The following is a 17,276-nucleotide window of genomic DNA, read 5'->3' as shown; positions in this document are numbered from 1 at the left end:
GAAAAAGTACATTACACTTTATTACTGTACACACAAATACCTGACAGTTCAAAGTGTTAGCAGTCACAATAAAATAAATCTAATAATTGTTATTATTACATTTACAAGTTGCGTTCCTGTTAACCATATACGTACATAAATACTATTTCAAAGTTTCTCACTGAGGGAGATAAATCAATCAATCAAATGTATTTTATAAAGCCCCTTTAACATCAGCAGTTGTCACCAAGTGCTATACAGAAACCCAGCCTAAAACCCCAAACAGCAAGCAATGCAGATGTAGAAGCACAGTGGCTAGGAAAAACTCCCTAGAAAGGCAGGAACCTAGGAAGAAACCTAGAGAGAAACCATTAACATGACTGTCATGAGAATCTTCTTTGGGGTTTCTGTTGATTTAAACTTTTTGAGATAGGGGGCAGCATTTTCACTTTTGGATGAATAGCATGCCCAGAGTGAACTGCCTCCTACTCTGTCCCAGATGCTAATATATGCATATTATTATTAGTATTGGATAGAAAACACTCTGAAGTTTCTAAAACTGTTTGAATGATGTCTGTGAGTATAACAGAACTCATATGGCAGGCGAAAATCTAAGAAAAATCCAACCAGGAAGTGGGACATCTGAGGTTTGTAGTTTTTCAAAGCCTGGCCTACCGAGTACACATTGAGATATGGATGAGGTTGCGCTTCCTAGGGCTTCCACTAGATGTCAACCGTCTTTAGAAACTGGTTTGAGGATTCTACTATAAAGGAGGGGCTCATAAGACCTCTGAGTCAGTGGTCTGGCAGAGTGCCTTGGTCTCATGACGCGCGCTCCCGACAGAGTTACTTCTCGTTCCAGTGCTTTTCTGAAGACAAAGGAATTCTCCGGTTGGAACATTATTGATGTTTTATGTTAAAAACATCCTAATGATTGATTCCATACATACATAAATGATGGAACTTTATGGAACAAATCAGTCATTTATTGTCGAACTGGGATTCCTGTGAGTGCCTTCTGATGAAAATCAAAGGTAAGTGAATATTTATGGTGTTGTTTCTAAATTTGTTGATTCCAAAATGGCGGATATTCCTCTGGCTGTTTTGGATTCTGAGCGCCGTTCTCAGATTATGCTTTTTCCGTAAAGTTTTTTTGAAATCTGACACAGCGGTTGCATTAAGAAGTCTATCTTTAATTCTGTGAATCTTTTATCAATGTTTATTATGAGTATTTCTGCAAAATCACTGGATGTTTTGGAATCAAAACATTACTGCACGTAAGGCGCCAATGTAAACTGAGATTTTTGGATATAAATATGCACATTATCGAACAAAACATACATGTATTGTGTAACATTATGTCCTATGAGTGTCATCTGATGAAGATCATCAAAGGTTAGTGATTAATTTTATCTATATTTTTGCTTCTTGTGACTCCTATCTTTGGCTGGAAAAATGGCTGTGTGTTTTTTCGACTTGGCGGTGATCTAACAATCATATGTTGTGCTTTAGCTGTAAAGCATTTTTGAAATCGGACACAATGGGTAGATTAACAAGATGTTTATCTTTCATTTGCTGTATTGGACTTGTTCATGTGTGAAAGTTACATATTTCAAAAAAATATTTATGAATTTCGTAAGCTGCCTCTTCAGCGGAATGTTGTCGAGGTGTTCCGCTAGCGAAACCCCTGCACTAAAAAGGTTCATATGACATGACATGGTTCAAAAGTCTACTGTTAATGCTATGCTAATGCTTCACTGGGCAACTGACATGACACACATAAACCCATTTTCATTATCTATGGTTACAAGTGGAGCTCACTTGAACTATAGACAGTTATTTTTTTATATATATTTTTTATTTATGCCAGCTTTTAATATGTTTTTATGACCCTAGCAGGGTTATTGTATGATTTGGGTGTATAAGTGACAGTAATTCTAGAACAGTACCAAAAATGGAAATACAATCCAAAAATGCCGCTTTTGAAAATAGCAATAAACTACTTCATAGTAGAATACGAATTGCAATCATGTTCGGCAGGCTATAGTACAGTACACTCTTACACTAGAATAATGTGTAAAGAGTATTGAGGCCAAACCTCAATAGTTGGGCTCTGTACTGTATATGCCGTCTAATTCACAATGGTTCTTTCAGACTCTTGTTCAAGACACACTGATGCTTTCAACAAAGCCAAATTAACAGAAGATCTGGAAAAGAAAAATAGCATGATCAAAGAGATATAGACCGTTTCCTAAGATCAATAGCTTGCGACAGCATTCTTACCCCCCCATGTTGATGGAGAGGTAAGGCTCTATCTCATTGCCCTCCTACTCTCCCTACCTCTCGCTCTCTGTTTCCTCTCTCTCAGTAGGAAATCACACAGTTCATCTCATCTGCCAGCTCCTCCTCAAAGCGTCCTATTGGCTGTCCAGTAGAACGGGTCAGCAGATCTGTGGCTGCGTTTTCCATCTCATCAATGGTCATGTTACATGCGTCAGCGATCTCCCGCTTGGCGAAGTTCACAAACTTTGGGTCTCTTGCATAGAGGCCCAAGCCTTCTGATATCAGGATCTGTGGGAGAGTAAGAAGAGTAGTGAAACACTGAACACAAATCTCTCTCTCTCTATCAGTCTCTCTCTCCATATATATTTCCATATCCCAACAACCTACAGCATACAAGTGTTTATTGAGTATTCATAATCACGGACTAAGGCAAATATACTTTTTTGGAAAGCAAAGCAAATTTTCAGGTAAATTACTGACGCTTGGAGTGCACTTGACTCCTCCACTCACCATTAGGCAGATAAGGTATAGCCTACCGGTAAACAATATGTAGCCTTGGGATTTTTAGGTGACTTTTAGCTGGACGTTTTGTTTTATTCATCACTTACCGACTCCACCAGGCTGTTTGCACTGCCTTTCTCTATGAGTCTTTGGCTGATCTGGGAGGGCACTCTGCCGTTGGTGTAGCTCCTGTTCTGTGGCGTGTGCATGGGGAGTGTTGGGGCTCCAGGGTACCAGCCACTGGGCCTAGTTGCAATAGCAGGGAGGCTGGAGGTGGCCTGGGTCCTGTCTCCCCACAGCTGCTGGGTGCCCCCGGCCTCATCCACCAGCATCAGAGGGGCGTAGAGCAGACGCCCTCTCTTTGCGGCTGCTGCTGATGTTGCTGACACCCCTGCTCCTGGCATTGACCCTGCAGGTCCTCCTCCATTGTTGGCCCAGGAGGCCGAGGATATGGAGGAGACACTGCTGCGGCGGGAGTCAAGGGTCTGGAGGACGAAGGATGACAACGCCAAGAGGAAAATTACTCAAATCTTGATTTCTATTATTACATTAAAATTTCTCTTTGATTCAGTGAGTATTTGTTGACTATTCTTTTGCATGTGTGTGTTTCTCACCAGTCTGGATCTGCATGGGGGTGAGTTACTCTCATATGTGCCAGGGATGGGGATGTCACCCTCGCTGTGCTGTGCCCGCAGACACTGGATGTTAAAGGAGGGCGGCTTACGACCTGGAAGGGAAAATACATGGAAATGTACTAAGACGGTCACTGGGTGTTTCTAGTTCTACTGATTCTACTGGTGTTGAGGAGAAAGACTGAGACCATGTGATGATTACCTGCAGGAGTGGGAGGAAGAACACGTCTCCGGACATACGGCTCCAATCCGTTTCCATTGTAGCCGTTGCCATTGTAGCCGTTTCCATTGTAGCCGTTTCCATTGTAGCCGTTTCCTATGTAACCATTACCTGTGTAGCCTCTCATGCTACCTCCATTCATACCATTCATAGCGCCATTATAGCCATTCCCATTCATGCCATTTCCATTTCCGTAGGGTACTCCTGCAACACTCCCATTGGTGAAGTTAGGAGAATGACTCTGCATGTACTCTGGTGGGATATGGGATGCTGCAGGTTGCTCTTGATATGCATACCTGTGAAGGGAAAGGGAACACTTATGCACGCACGCACACATGCACGCTCTTCAACTAAGCTTCATTAACGTAGATCTGCCTCTCTCCCCTTCCCACTTACCCGTCGTTTGTTAGCATGCCCACTGGGTACTGTTGGTAGTACACCTGCTGTGCAGCATAAGTTTCACCTCCTCTTCCCTCCATCACTAGCTCTGGTTGAGGTGGGGCAGCGGCTGCCTCTAACACTATTTGAGCTGCCTCTGGTTCTGGTGGGGCTATCACTATTTGAGGTTGGGATTGGGCAACCATTTGTGGCGGAGAAGCAATCTGTGGTGGGGGTGGGGCTGGTGCTGGTTGGGGTGGGGCTGGTGCTGGTTGGGGAGGGGATGGGGCCTGTGGTGGGGGTGGGGCTGGTACTGGTTGGGGAGGGGATGGGGCCTGTGTTGGGGGTGGGGCTGGTGCTGGTTGGGGAGGGGATGGGGATGGGTTCGGTGCTGGTTGGGGAAGGGATGGATCTTTTGGTGGTGATGCGGCTGGGTGGGGCGGGGATGGGGCTGGTGCTTCTTCTGGTGGAAGGAGGGCCTCAGATCTCATTGGCTGTTCAACCACCACATCAAAGGATGACAGAGCTGATTCTGATCTCTCACTGGCTGCTAATGGCTGTTCTGTGACAACGTCGCTGAATATAGTGGGCTCGATGAAGGGCTCCATGAAAACGATGGTGGTGGACTCCTCCATGTCACCTGGTATGGGAGTGGTGGATGAAGTATTGGTGGCAGAGGTGCCTGGATCTTCAAAAACATTTTCATTCTGAAGGAAGGGGAAAACAGAGAGATCAGCTTTAATATACAGTCAACTGCTGCTTATTGTAAATACTATAGAAACATTTATGTTTACCTACTGTAAGTGATATTTGCATATTTGATCAATGTCAAAATAGAAAAGACAGAATTTTGGCCGCCTTTCCTTCCAGTTCTCTGCTGCCAATGACTGGAACGAATTGCAAAAATCACTGAAGTGGGAGACATATCTCCCTCACTAACTTTAAACATCAGCTATCTGAGCAGCTAACCGATCGCTGCAGCTGTACACAGCCCATCTGTAAATAGCCCATCCAATCTACCTACCTCATCCCCATATTGTTTTTTATTTACTTTTTTGCTCTTCTTGCACACCAGTATTTCTACTTGCACATCTATCAGTGCTATCAGTGTCCGGTGTTAATTTGCTAAATTGTAATTACTTCGCTACTATAGCCTAATTATTGCCTTTTTTCTATTGTGTTATTGACTGTAAGTTTGTTTATTCCATGTATAACTCTGTGATGTTGTTTGTGTTGCACTGCTTTGCTTTATCTTGGCCAGGTCACAGTTGTAAATGAGAACTTGTTCTCAACTGGCCTACCTGGTTAAATAAAGGCGAAATTTTAAAAATGTCAGTACATACTGTTTTGATACACTAATGACAGTCAATAGGAGATACTTACTTTGAAAAACTCTTCGTCCAATTCTCCCTCCATACCCTCCTCCTCCTCTCCCTCCATTGCCAAGGCCAGATGCAACTCTGGGGCAAGTGCCTGCAGTGACCGTAGCCCTGCCTGCCACACACACACACAAAAAGTGTGATACACAAACACACACACAGCAACACGTGTAAACAGGTAACTGGTATACCTGGAGAGAGTCTTTCTTGTCCTTTCCCTTCTTCTTCCTCTCCCGCTCCTTCCTCTTGCGGAACTTCTTAAAGTAGTCCTGGATCAAGAAGCTGGCATAGAACTTCCCACAAGTGACCTCTTCCCCTAAGTCAGGAAGAATCGTCACAGAGGAGGAGAATGGGGAAAAAATCATTTTAAACAAAGGGAGGCAAATGGGAAAGTGATAGAGAAGGACTAAGATAAAAAACACAGACAAATATCCTAGTGAGATACAGAAAGAAACCTGTATTTCTGTAACTTTAAAACTACCATTAGAGTGGTCTGTGTGGTTATACGGTAGTATACAATTATAAGTCTCTGTCTAGTTGGTTAAAAAAGGCACCTCCTGAGTTTTACCTCTAGGGGGTGGAATGACCTCTTCAAGGAGCTTGGGTTTAGTGCGCTTCCATATCTTCTTAATGATGGCCCTGAGCTCCTCGTTGTCCTGGTCAACAGGCCCTAGTGGAGTGACACAAGACCTTTAAAAACACAGGAGTAAAGGCTGCAAGCACCACTGCACTAAATAATGATGTGTGAATGATATACTGTGTGTGTGTGTGCTGGCTGACCGTCAGTCTTGATCTTGAGCGAGGTTCTGACCAGCGCAAACAGGGTAGCGTTGAAGGTGACTGTCCCATCGCTGTGCAGCGGCACGTTCATAGCAACCAGCCTCTGACAGGACAAGCAAGCAGATGAGAGGAAGAGTGGTAGAAAGGGAGGAGGGGAGAGGAAGTGGAGAAGGAAGAGAGAGGGAGGGTTTAATTGGATTGGCAGGGGGAAGAGGAGGAAAGGCAGCCAAGGCTGAGGGAGTAAATTCCACTGATCTGCTAGATTAGACAGGCTTGTATGGGTAGAGAGAGACTGTAGGACATGTAGCCTGTCTTGATATACTGTATTAAGTGGGAGTCTGACTTTGATGAATAAAACATAATTTTAAGGATAGCATTATCACTGCACACTATCTGACATATATCAAACATTCAATTATACAAATAATTCAAGCTAATACGTTTATTATACTTTTTCATTTATGCAACTTTTAACATTAAAATATGATCTGCCCTACCTTGCAAGCCACACGATGGGGGCACAGTTTGCCAAAACCAAGGGGTGGCTGGATCCTGCGCAGCATAGTGACCACATCGATATGTTTGATTCGACCCCTGCAACAGAGAAAGGAATTAAAATACATGATTTGAAAAAAAAAAAAAAATAGATACAGAGAGTCGTCTCTTACGTGGCCTCTGGGTCATAATCCGACCAGACTCGTTTGAACTCGTCCAGGTGATGAGTACCCAGTACGGTCCAATCCCTGGTCAGGTACTCAAAGTTGTCCATGATGACAGCAATGAACAAGTTAATGATCTGAGAAGAGGAACACGGAGTGTATTGATCACAGCCGGTCTGCTTCAACATTTCTTTATTTTTCCCTTATTTATACAGGTTGGTCTCATTGAGATAAACTTCTCTTTCGCAACAGAGACCTCTCACATACAGATTTCCCCTCCTTCCTCTGACACCACCTCCTCTCTCCCTTCCCCTCTCCCTCACCAGGAAAGCGCAGAGCATGAAGAAGCTGATGAAGTAGATGTAGGCCAGGTTGCTGCCGCACATGCTCTCCTCCCCTGGCTCAAAGTCTGACTCGGGGTCACAGCGTCTCCCTGGCAACGCTGCCAACATGATCTCCTGCCACTGCTCTCCGGTTGCACACCTGCAGGAACAGCACACACATTAGGACTGAGGAACGTAAAGAAGACACAGGAGGGAGAGGAGAGGAGAGAATGGGAAGAGGAGAGGCTGCAGAGAAGAGAAAAGAAGAGAACAGAGGGGAAATGAAGAGTGGATAGCTACGGGAGAAAAGGAAAAGGTGGTTGAGTTTCTACCTATTTACTATCTCTCTCTCTCCTGCAGAGCTCACCTGAAGAGCAGTAGGACAGACATGAAGAAGGTCTGAAAGTTGTTGTTCCTGTTGATATGCGAGTTGTCATCTATAGCAATCTTTCCAAATGTCTGCAAAAGGTGTGAGCATAGGCCATATTGTCACCAGCTGCATTTTAAATACTTTTGAAGGGGATACAATACATGGGAGGAGACCCACCTGCATGCCGATCACAGCGTAGATGAAGAAGATCATAGCAATAAGGAGACCGACATATGGCAAGGCCTGTGAGAGGTAGAAACGTACATTTTATTTACAAAATATAAATCAACACTGTGCATGTCTGTCTGTCTCATCTTGACATCTGCCTGAGCATAGCACTGACCTGGAGGGACTTGACAAAAGTCCAGAGGAGGGTTCGAATGCCCTCCCCTTTGCTGAGCAGCTTGACCAATCGCAAGACTCGGAACAAACGGAAGAATGTGATGGATACTTTTCCGCTTTCCTTCTTGGCCCCGGGCGGTGCTCCAGGTACAGCTACAGCTGCGGCTTTGGCTGCGGCCTCAATGGCCTGGACAGAAACACAGAGGTTTAGGGAACAGAAGCTTGTTTTCACACAATTTATTGAGAGAGATTAAAGGAAATGTTTTTTTTGAAAGAGAGAGTGACAGAGAGAAAAAGAGAGGCAGAAAGAGAGAGAAGAAGGTGAGAGAGACAGACAGAGAGGAGAGAGTTGTGTCCCTGTCGTGGTCTTACTTCTCCATCCTCATCTCCACCCTTGGAAATAGAAAAAAAGCAGAAAAATAGACATTAGATGTCATATATCAGAGCTCTCCAACCCTGTTCCTGCAGAGCTCCCATTCTGTAGGTTTACATTACAACTCTAATCTAGCACAGCTGATTCTAATAATTAGCTGGTTGATATGATGGTTAGTTATAATGAAGGTTGGAGCGAAAACCTACAGGAGGGTGGCTTTCCAGGAACAGGGCGGGAGAGCCCTGACATATGAACATCCAACAGTTATTCTGACTGTAGCAAACTCTACACAAGATTATTATAAAGCAATGTGTTTGTTAAACTGACCTTGAGAAGTTACAATGAATAACTGTACACAAATAGTGTTGCAGGTCTATCTTCCAAGCGTTTTCTAAGCATCACATGTTTCCCTAACGTAAAGAAATGGCTGAAGATGCAAGAGATGATGTAACATGAAGTAGCTAAAGGAGATACAGAGATAGTACTCACACTAAGCTCTGAGACCATGATGTCTAGCACACTGCCCACAACTATCAGAGCATCAAAGGTGTTCCAAGCATCAATGAAATATTGCTGGATATACAGACACACACAAACACAGTCAACAGCATGGAACATTAGAACATGGTATCGGAACATTAGAACATGGAACATTAGAACACTGTATTGATATCAACATGTGTCCAGTGAAAGCCTGTTGAACTCACATGTGTTCTGAGAGCCAGTAGCTTGATGACCATCTCTATGGTAAATAGGGCTGTGAAGATCAAGTTGAGGATGTCCATCACAGAGTTGAATGTTTTAGACTGCTCATAATGCTGCAGGGCAATACATGTAAACAGTTTACAATCTTATTCCTGTTGTAATATATACTGAACAAAAATGTAAACGCAACATGCAACAATTTCAAAGATTTTACTGAGTTTGTCACGCCTTGGTCGTAGTATATTATGTTTGTCTTCATTTATTTGGTCAGGCCAGGGTGTGACATGGGTTTTTGTGGTGCGTTTTTGTCTTAAGGTTTTGTGGGGTGTCTAGCATAGTCTATGGCTGCCTGAGGCGGTTCTCAATCAGAGTCAGGTGATTCTCGTTGTCTCTGATTGGGAACCATATTTAGGTAGCCTGGGTTTCACTGTGTGTTTGTGGGTGATTGTTCCTGTCTCTGTGTTAGTTGTCACAAGATAGGCTGTATAGGTTTTCACGGTCTGTTTCTTGTGTTGTATTATTGTGTTTTTTCATTATTAAATATGTTTTGAGAATACCACGCTGCATTTTGGTCCGACTCTCTTTCGACGGAAGAAAACCGTAACAGAGTTACGGTTCATATAAGGAAATCCGTCAATTGAAATAAATTCATTAGGCCCTAATCTGTGGATGTCACATGACTGGGAATACAGATATGCATTTGTTGGTCACAGATACCTTAAAAAAAAGGTAGGGGTGTTATTCAGAAAACCAGTCAGTATCTGGTGTGACCAGCATTTCCCTCATGCAGTGCGACACATCTCTTTCACATAGAATTGGACAGGCTGTTGATTGTGGCCTGTGGAATGTTGTCCCACTCCTCTTCAATGGCTGTGCGAAGTTGCTGGATATTGGCGGGAACTGCAGCATGCTTTCGTACAAGGCGATCCAGAGCATCCCAAACATGCTCAATGGGTGACATGTCTGGTGTTTATGCAGGCCATGGAAGAACTGGGACATTTTCAGCTTCCAGGAATTGTGTACAGATCCTTGCAGCATGGGGCCATGCATTGTCATGCTGAAACATGAGGGGATGGCGGCAGATGAATGGCACGACAATTGGCCTCAGAATCTCGTCACATTATCTCTGTGCATTCATATTGTCATTGATAAAATGCAATTGTGTTAGTTGTCCGTAGTTTGTGCTTGCCCATATCGTAACCCCACCGACACCGTGGGCCACTTTGTTCACGACGTTGACATCAGCAAAGCGCTTGCCCACATAACGCGATACACGTGGTCTGCGGTTGTGAGGTCAGTTGGACCTACTGACAAATTCTCTAAAACGATGTTGGAGGCGGCTTATGGTAGAAAAATTAACATTCAATTCTCTGGTAACAACTCTGGTGGACGTTCCTGCAGTCAGCATACAAATTGCATGCTCCCTCAAAACTGTGGCATTGTGTTGTGTGACAAAACTGCACATTTTAGAGTGGCCTTTTATTGTCCCCGGGACAATGTGCACCTGTTTAATTATGTTTAATCAGCTTTGTGATATGCCACACCTATCAGGTAGATGGTTTATCTTGGCAAAGGAGAAATGCTTACTAACAGGGATGTAAATACATTTGTGCACAAAATTTGAGAGAAATAAGCTTTTTGTGAGCATGGAAAATGCATGGGATATTTTATCTCAGCTCATGAAACATGGGACCAACACTTTACATGTTGCGTTTATATTTTGGTTCAATGTACATTATGCATACATTATGACTAGGTGTAGTTGAAACTGCAGTATTGTACCTGCACAGCCAAGGTGAGGGTGTTGAGAAGAATTAAGACAAACATGATGTACTCAAACTGGCTGGAGGCGATGATTTTCCAGAACTTTAGCTGGGATGGGTTTCTGGGAATGTAGATCTTGATGGGCTTGGCTTTCAGAGCGTACTGTACACATTGTCTCTGTGGTGGGCAGGACAGGAGACACAGGGAAGGTGGGAGGTGAAGTGATCACTCGCATTCTTAGTAGACTGACTTCCTTTGACATGATAAGGTACAGTAGCTTTGTGATTGTGACGAACGTCAAAATAAGTTCATCAACGAAAAGGACTAACTTGATTTTTGTTCAGTTCACAGTTTTTGAACTCAGATTCTCCCTGTTCACGGAACGTGATGATGACGAAGCCCACGAAGATGTTCATCATGAAGAAGGCGATGATGATGATGTAGATTATGAAGAATATGGAGATTTCCACACGGTAGTTGTAAATAGGGCCATGGTTCGCTGCATTGGCGTCGATGGCCTTGTACAGCAGCCTACGAGTTTATAATGGGAGAGATGAAAACTTTAATATATAAACAGATAGTCATCATATGTACTAATGTGTGGTCTTGGTACTCACTGCGGCCAGCCTTCAAATGTAGACACAGTGAACAGGGCCAGCATGCCCTGCAGCACATTGTCAAAGTTGAATTCACTGTTTTGCCATTTCCTCTCTCTCACCATAGGGTGATTCATATCACCGTCCTTATACACCACAAACGTTCCCCTAAAACACAAAACACGCAGACACACACACACAAAGCTATGCTTATTAGTAAATCACATATACTGTAGTATGTCATGACAGGAATTTGAGTGATGCATTGGCTAAAAGACAAATAAATGACAAAATATGAAGTCTTACATGCACTCATATGGAGTGTGTTTAGCTTCATCAGTGCAACTGTAGAATCTTCCCTGTGACACACAGAGCAGAACAACACATGGCTTTATAATGAGAAGACAACATACAGAATATTTTCAAAGTACTGCTAAAAGCAATGACCAAGTACCTTGAAGAGCTGCACTCCAATACAGGCAAACATGAACTGGAGGAGCGTTGTGACGATCAAGATGTTTCCGATTGTTTTGATTGCCACAAACACGCACTGCACTACATTCTGCCAACAAAAGCAGAGACAAGACCACGTTTGCAGTTACAGTTGAAGTCAGAAGTTTACATACACCTTGGCCAAATACATTTAAACTCAGCTTTTCACAATTCCTGACATTTAATCCTAGTAAGAAATCCCTGTCTTAGGTCAGTTAGGATCACCACTTTATTTTAAGAATGTGACATGTCAGAATAATAGCAGAGAGAATGATTTATTTCAGCTTTTATTTCTTTCATCACATTCCCAGTGGGTCAGAAGTTTATATACACTCAATTAGTATTTGTTAGCATTGTCTTTAAATTGTTTAACTTGGGTCAAACGTTTTGGGTAGCCTTCCACAAGCTTCCCACAATAAATACATTTTGGCCCGTTCCTCCTGACAGAGATGGTGTAACTGAGTCTGGTTTGTAGGCCTCCTTGCTCGCACACGCTTTTTCAGTTCTGCACACAATTTTCTATAAGATTGAGGTCAGGGCTTTGTGATGGCCACCCTATACCTTGACTTTGTTGTCCTTTAAGCCATTTTGGACTTTGGAAGCATGCTTGGTGTCATTGTCCATTTGGAAGACCCATTTGCGACCAAGCTTTAACTTCCTGACTGATGTCTTGAGATGTTGCTTCAATATATCCACAACATTTTCCATCCTCCTGATACCATCTATTTTGTGAAGTGCACCAGTCCCTCCTGCAGCAAAGAACCCCCACAACATGATGCTGCCACCCCCATGCTTTGTATTTGCACCAAAGTACGTTCATCTCTAGGAGACAGAACACTTCTCCTTCCTGAGAGGTATGACAGCTGCGTGGTCCCATGGTGTTTATACTTGCGTACTATTGTTTGTACAGATGAAAGTGGTACCTTCAGGCGTTTGGAAATTGCTCCCAAGGATGAACCAGACTTGTGGAGGTCTACATTTTTTTTCGGAGGTTTTGGCTGATTTCTTTTGATTTTCCCATGATGTCAAGCAAAGAGGCACTGAGTTTGAAGGTAGGCCTTGTTATACATCCACAGGTACACCTCCAATTGACTAAAATTATGTAAATTAGCCTATCAGAAGCTTCTAAAGCCATGACATAGTTTTCTGGAATTTTCCAAGCTGTTTAAAGGCACAGTCAATTTAATGTATGTACATTTCTGACCCACTGGAATTGTGAAACTGTGAATTATAAGTGAAATAATCTGTCTGTAAACAATTGTTGGAACAATTACCTGTGTCATGCACAAAGTAGATGTCCTAACCGACTTGCCAAAACTATAGTTTGTTAACAAGAAATTTGTGGAGTGGTTGAAAAACGAGTTTTAATGACTCCAACCTAAGTGTATGTAAACTTCAGACTTCAACTGTATTTGAGAGAGCAAGAGAGAGGTGGTCAAAGTGTTCAAACTATTACCTTGAGTCCTTTGGCTCTGTTGATTGCTCGAAGAGGCCTGAGCACTTTGAGTACCCTGAAAATCTTGACCACAGAGATAGCGCTGGAACTGAGAATATAAGAGGAGGCAGATAAGAGTGTGAGAATGAATCACAAAGACTTGTTCTTGTCTGACCAGCAGAGAGTGCTGTTACAGTATTATGTCAATATAACACATCGATACACCGACACACACACCGACAGCTGATCAAATCTTACATCCATCTGCATAGCTAGCTAACTACCTTGTGATGGCCTTTGATCCAATGGTCCATTGAAAAGCATGGTACAGCTCCAGTATTTTCGACCAACCTTTACTTGCCGATACTTTTCATAATTCCTGTTTCGGAAGGCACCAGTGTCTTCTGTTTCCAGTTGCAGGTGAAACTCCAAAAAACAGAGAATATTCAGGGAAATATTAAATCCACTTTTTGCACCTCGAGAGGAGGTTCCTCACCATCTTAGTTGCCGGACATCTGGCATTTTACAACATCTTTGTCATTTCTAAGCAATGTGGCAGTAGCCACATGTAGAAGATGATGACAGCACATCACGCAGAGCGACTCAAACAACACACACAAATATTTACACACATGTGAAAGGCCATTTCTCACTCGATACCAGGGTTGAGGAGTAACTGATTACATGTACATGCAATCAGTTACATTTAATATGATTACAAAAACTGTAACCAGTTACATTACCAGCAAAGATATTGTAATCAGATTACAGATACTAGAGTTTGGGTAATCCAAATGTTAATCCAAATGTTCCATTACTGATTACAATTTTAGACAGGTAACTAGTAACTGCAACAGATTACATTTAGAAAGTAACCTACCCAACCCTGCTAGAAAAAGTGGATTTAATATTTTTCTGAATATTCTCTGGTTTTTGGAGTTCCACCTGCAACTGGAAACAGAAGGTTTATAAGACACCAGAGCCTTTCAAATAATAAAGGCAGTATTGGCAAGTAAAGGTTGGTTGAAAGTTATTGTACTATATTGTCAATGGACCCCCTGCTTCACCTCAGGCACAAGCTTTAAAGCTGGAGGTTCAAGCCTGCTGAGCTAACATTCTGACAGATACTCACTGGAGGAAGAAGGACGCGAGCGACACACTGACAACCAGTAGGTCCAGAAGATTAAAGGCATTCCTACAGAACGATCCAGGATGAAGGAATGCACCGAAAACTGTCACCTAGAGAGGGAGATTAAATCACAAGAGGGGGGATTCTAAATGGCACTTACAATGCCATGTGTACAACTATATACGTTTACAGATAGACATAAAGCTCAGTGTAGGCTGGTGGGAGGAGCGATAGGAGGATGGGCTCATTGTAATGGAATAAATGAAATGAGGTCAACCATGTGGTTTCCATATGTTTGAAGTGTTTGATACCGTTCCATTGATTCCATTCCAGCCATTACAATGAGCCTGTTCTGCTATAGCTCCTCCCACCCTCCTCCACTGATACAGCCACTGCCAGCAGGAAAGATAGCCTATGCAGAACATTGTCAATTCACAATGAAGGAACATTCCAAAAGGAAGTAAATATAACAAAACATATTTGGTCCTATTTTACCTTCAATATAATTTCCACAGTGAATATGGAGGTGAATGCATAGTCAGCATAGCCAAGCATCTGAGGATAGACAAGATATCCTATGTCAGGATTATGACAGCCATATTGAAACTATTTGCTGGTGGCCGGTGTAAGGTGAGTGAGTATGAGAACAGTAGTTTTGGTTGAAACTGTTGATCAGTGGCGGTAGATGTGTGGCAGAGTTGAGTGAGAACAGTCGAATCAATGACAGTTATATACTGATTGGGCAGTAGTTTGTGTTTGGTTGTGAGGTCGGGACTGACTGTTGGCTGAGGAGATATCTAGAGGCTCTTTAGTTTCTTTGCCTTACGTTGTTCCTAAAGGAGTGAGCTCTGATTGGATCCTCAGCAGCCAGAGAAATGCTACTGGCGATGATGAAGACAAGGATGAGGTTGGTGAAGTAGGAGTGGTGGATGAGGTTGTGACAGGCCACTCGGAGGCTGAGGGGAGAGGAGAGAACATGCAAATTATATGGGTGCTCTGAAATGGCACACAATTACCTACAATTTCCTATTATTCACTACTTTTGACCAGGACCCATAGGGCTCAATGGCTGTGACTTACCAGTTTCTCTTTCCAAGAATGAAGAAGGAGCTACCATCTGGAATGGGTTCAATCTTCTCTTTTGGAGCGGAAAATTCAGGCTTCACAGGCATAATTCCTAGAGAGAGAGGGGAGTTGATCAGATCAGCAGTTTTAGATAACAATTCATGTGTCACAGTCTGATGAGGAACCATCTGAGGTGTATGGAACAAAACTTACCCTCCAGACCCTCGATGGCTCTCAACTCCTCATTCTCCTCCCAGTCATCCATCTCATTCTGCACAAGGAAAGAGTGAGCAAAATAAATGCAAACATGAGATAATTGTTTATCTTTAAAACACTGAGGATCACAGGCCGTGACCGGGAGTCGCATATGGCGGTGCACAATTGGCCCAGCGTCGTCCGGTTTAGAGGAGGGTTTGGCCAGGAGGGCTCTAGCAACTCGACGCCTGCAGGATGACTTCGGTCGTTAGTTGAACAGCGTTTTCTCCAACACATTGGTGCAGCTGGCTTCCGGTTTAAGCGAGCGAGTGTTAAGAAGTGCGGCTTGGCTGGTCATGTTTCGGAGGACGCATGACTTTAAATTCACCTCTCCCGAGCCCGTTGGGGAATTGCAGCGATGAGACAAGATCGTAATCACGAAAAAGGGGGTAAATAATCAAATCAAATAAAAATAATTGTGTATTGGTCCCCTGAAACAACATCTAGGTACATACCGCTGCATCTTCCTCTTTGTCTTCGTCATCGTCCCAGTCCTCTTCCTCCTCCTTTTTCTCTCTGAAAAGCCATTCATTCAGCACTTGGTCTTTGTTCACCATCTACATATCATCCTTATTACTGATGCTACTTAGAGATGTCCAGTACTAAGCTCAGACCATCAAATTATACATTTTCTTTGTCTGCCTTTTGTGATACTTACTCTACTTTCTTTTTTCCACCATCTCCTGCCAAATTGTCCACAGCGATAGCCAAGAAGACATTGAGCAGGATATCTGATCAAGAGATATTAAGGAACTGACCAAGAGCTTGAGAACATCAGTGAATACAGATCAGTACAGTCTGTATCTTCTAGAGTACCTCTTAATAGAGGCTTGTGTACATTGAATGGCTTTGTACAAATGTGGATTATGGAATAACCAACACTCTGTCTTGGTAAACAGAAAGGATACAGTTACCGACAACAAAGAGGGAGACAAAGTAGATGCACACGATCATCTGTGGGAAGACTGGCCCGCCATAAGCCATGATCCCATCATACATCACTGCATTCCAGTCCTCTCCTGTAAGGATCTACAGAGGAAAAAGGTAGAGAGAGAGAGAGGGAGAGACAGACAGAAAGAGGGGGTCTGTAAGGAGAAGCACATGCAATGTGATTGTAGTGTGAAGGGTATTAGAAGTATACGTCACCTGGAAGCAGGTGAGCAGGGCCTGGGGGAAAGTGTCAAACGTGCTCCTCTTCATCTGAGTCTCATCAAAGTTGAATTTGCCCCCAAACAGCTGCATACCCAGCAGGGAGAAGATGATTAGAAAGAGGAAGAGCAGGAGCAGTAGAGAGCAGATAGCCTTCATGGAGTTGAGCAGTGAATTGACCAGGTTTGACAGGGCTGCCCAGTGCCTAAACAGGAGACAGATGGTTTCAGTGTTTGAGGGTAAAGAATCAAGGTATGCAGTACCCTTCCATATAGAATTGATGCATGCAAAGCTTTTAATCAATTGCAAAGAGTGACATTTCAGAGAGTTCCTTCAGAAGTACATTTGATTTGCATAGCAGCGTATTCTGGAAAGATCTGGGACCAGTCTAGCAAGACAACACAAACAGATCTGGGACCAAGTTAGCAAGATGACACAAACAGATATGAGACCAAACTAGCAAGATG

General features: G+C 43.2%; 1 pseudogene; it reads right to left on the bottom strand.

Moving 5' to 3' along the window:
* LOC109907033 (voltage-dependent L-type calcium channel subunit alpha-1D-like) overlaps positions 1-17,276 on the bottom strand; it is a 47,578-nt pseudogene continuing 30,302 nt past the window's right edge.

This window comes from Oncorhynchus kisutch, linkage group LG17 (genome assembly GCF_002021735.2).
Source record: "Oncorhynchus kisutch isolate 150728-3 linkage group LG17, Okis_V2, whole genome shotgun sequence".
NCBI lineage: Eukaryota > Metazoa > Chordata > Actinopteri > Salmoniformes > Salmonidae > Oncorhynchus > Oncorhynchus kisutch.
This window is presented reverse-complemented; position numbering and strand designations above follow the sequence as displayed.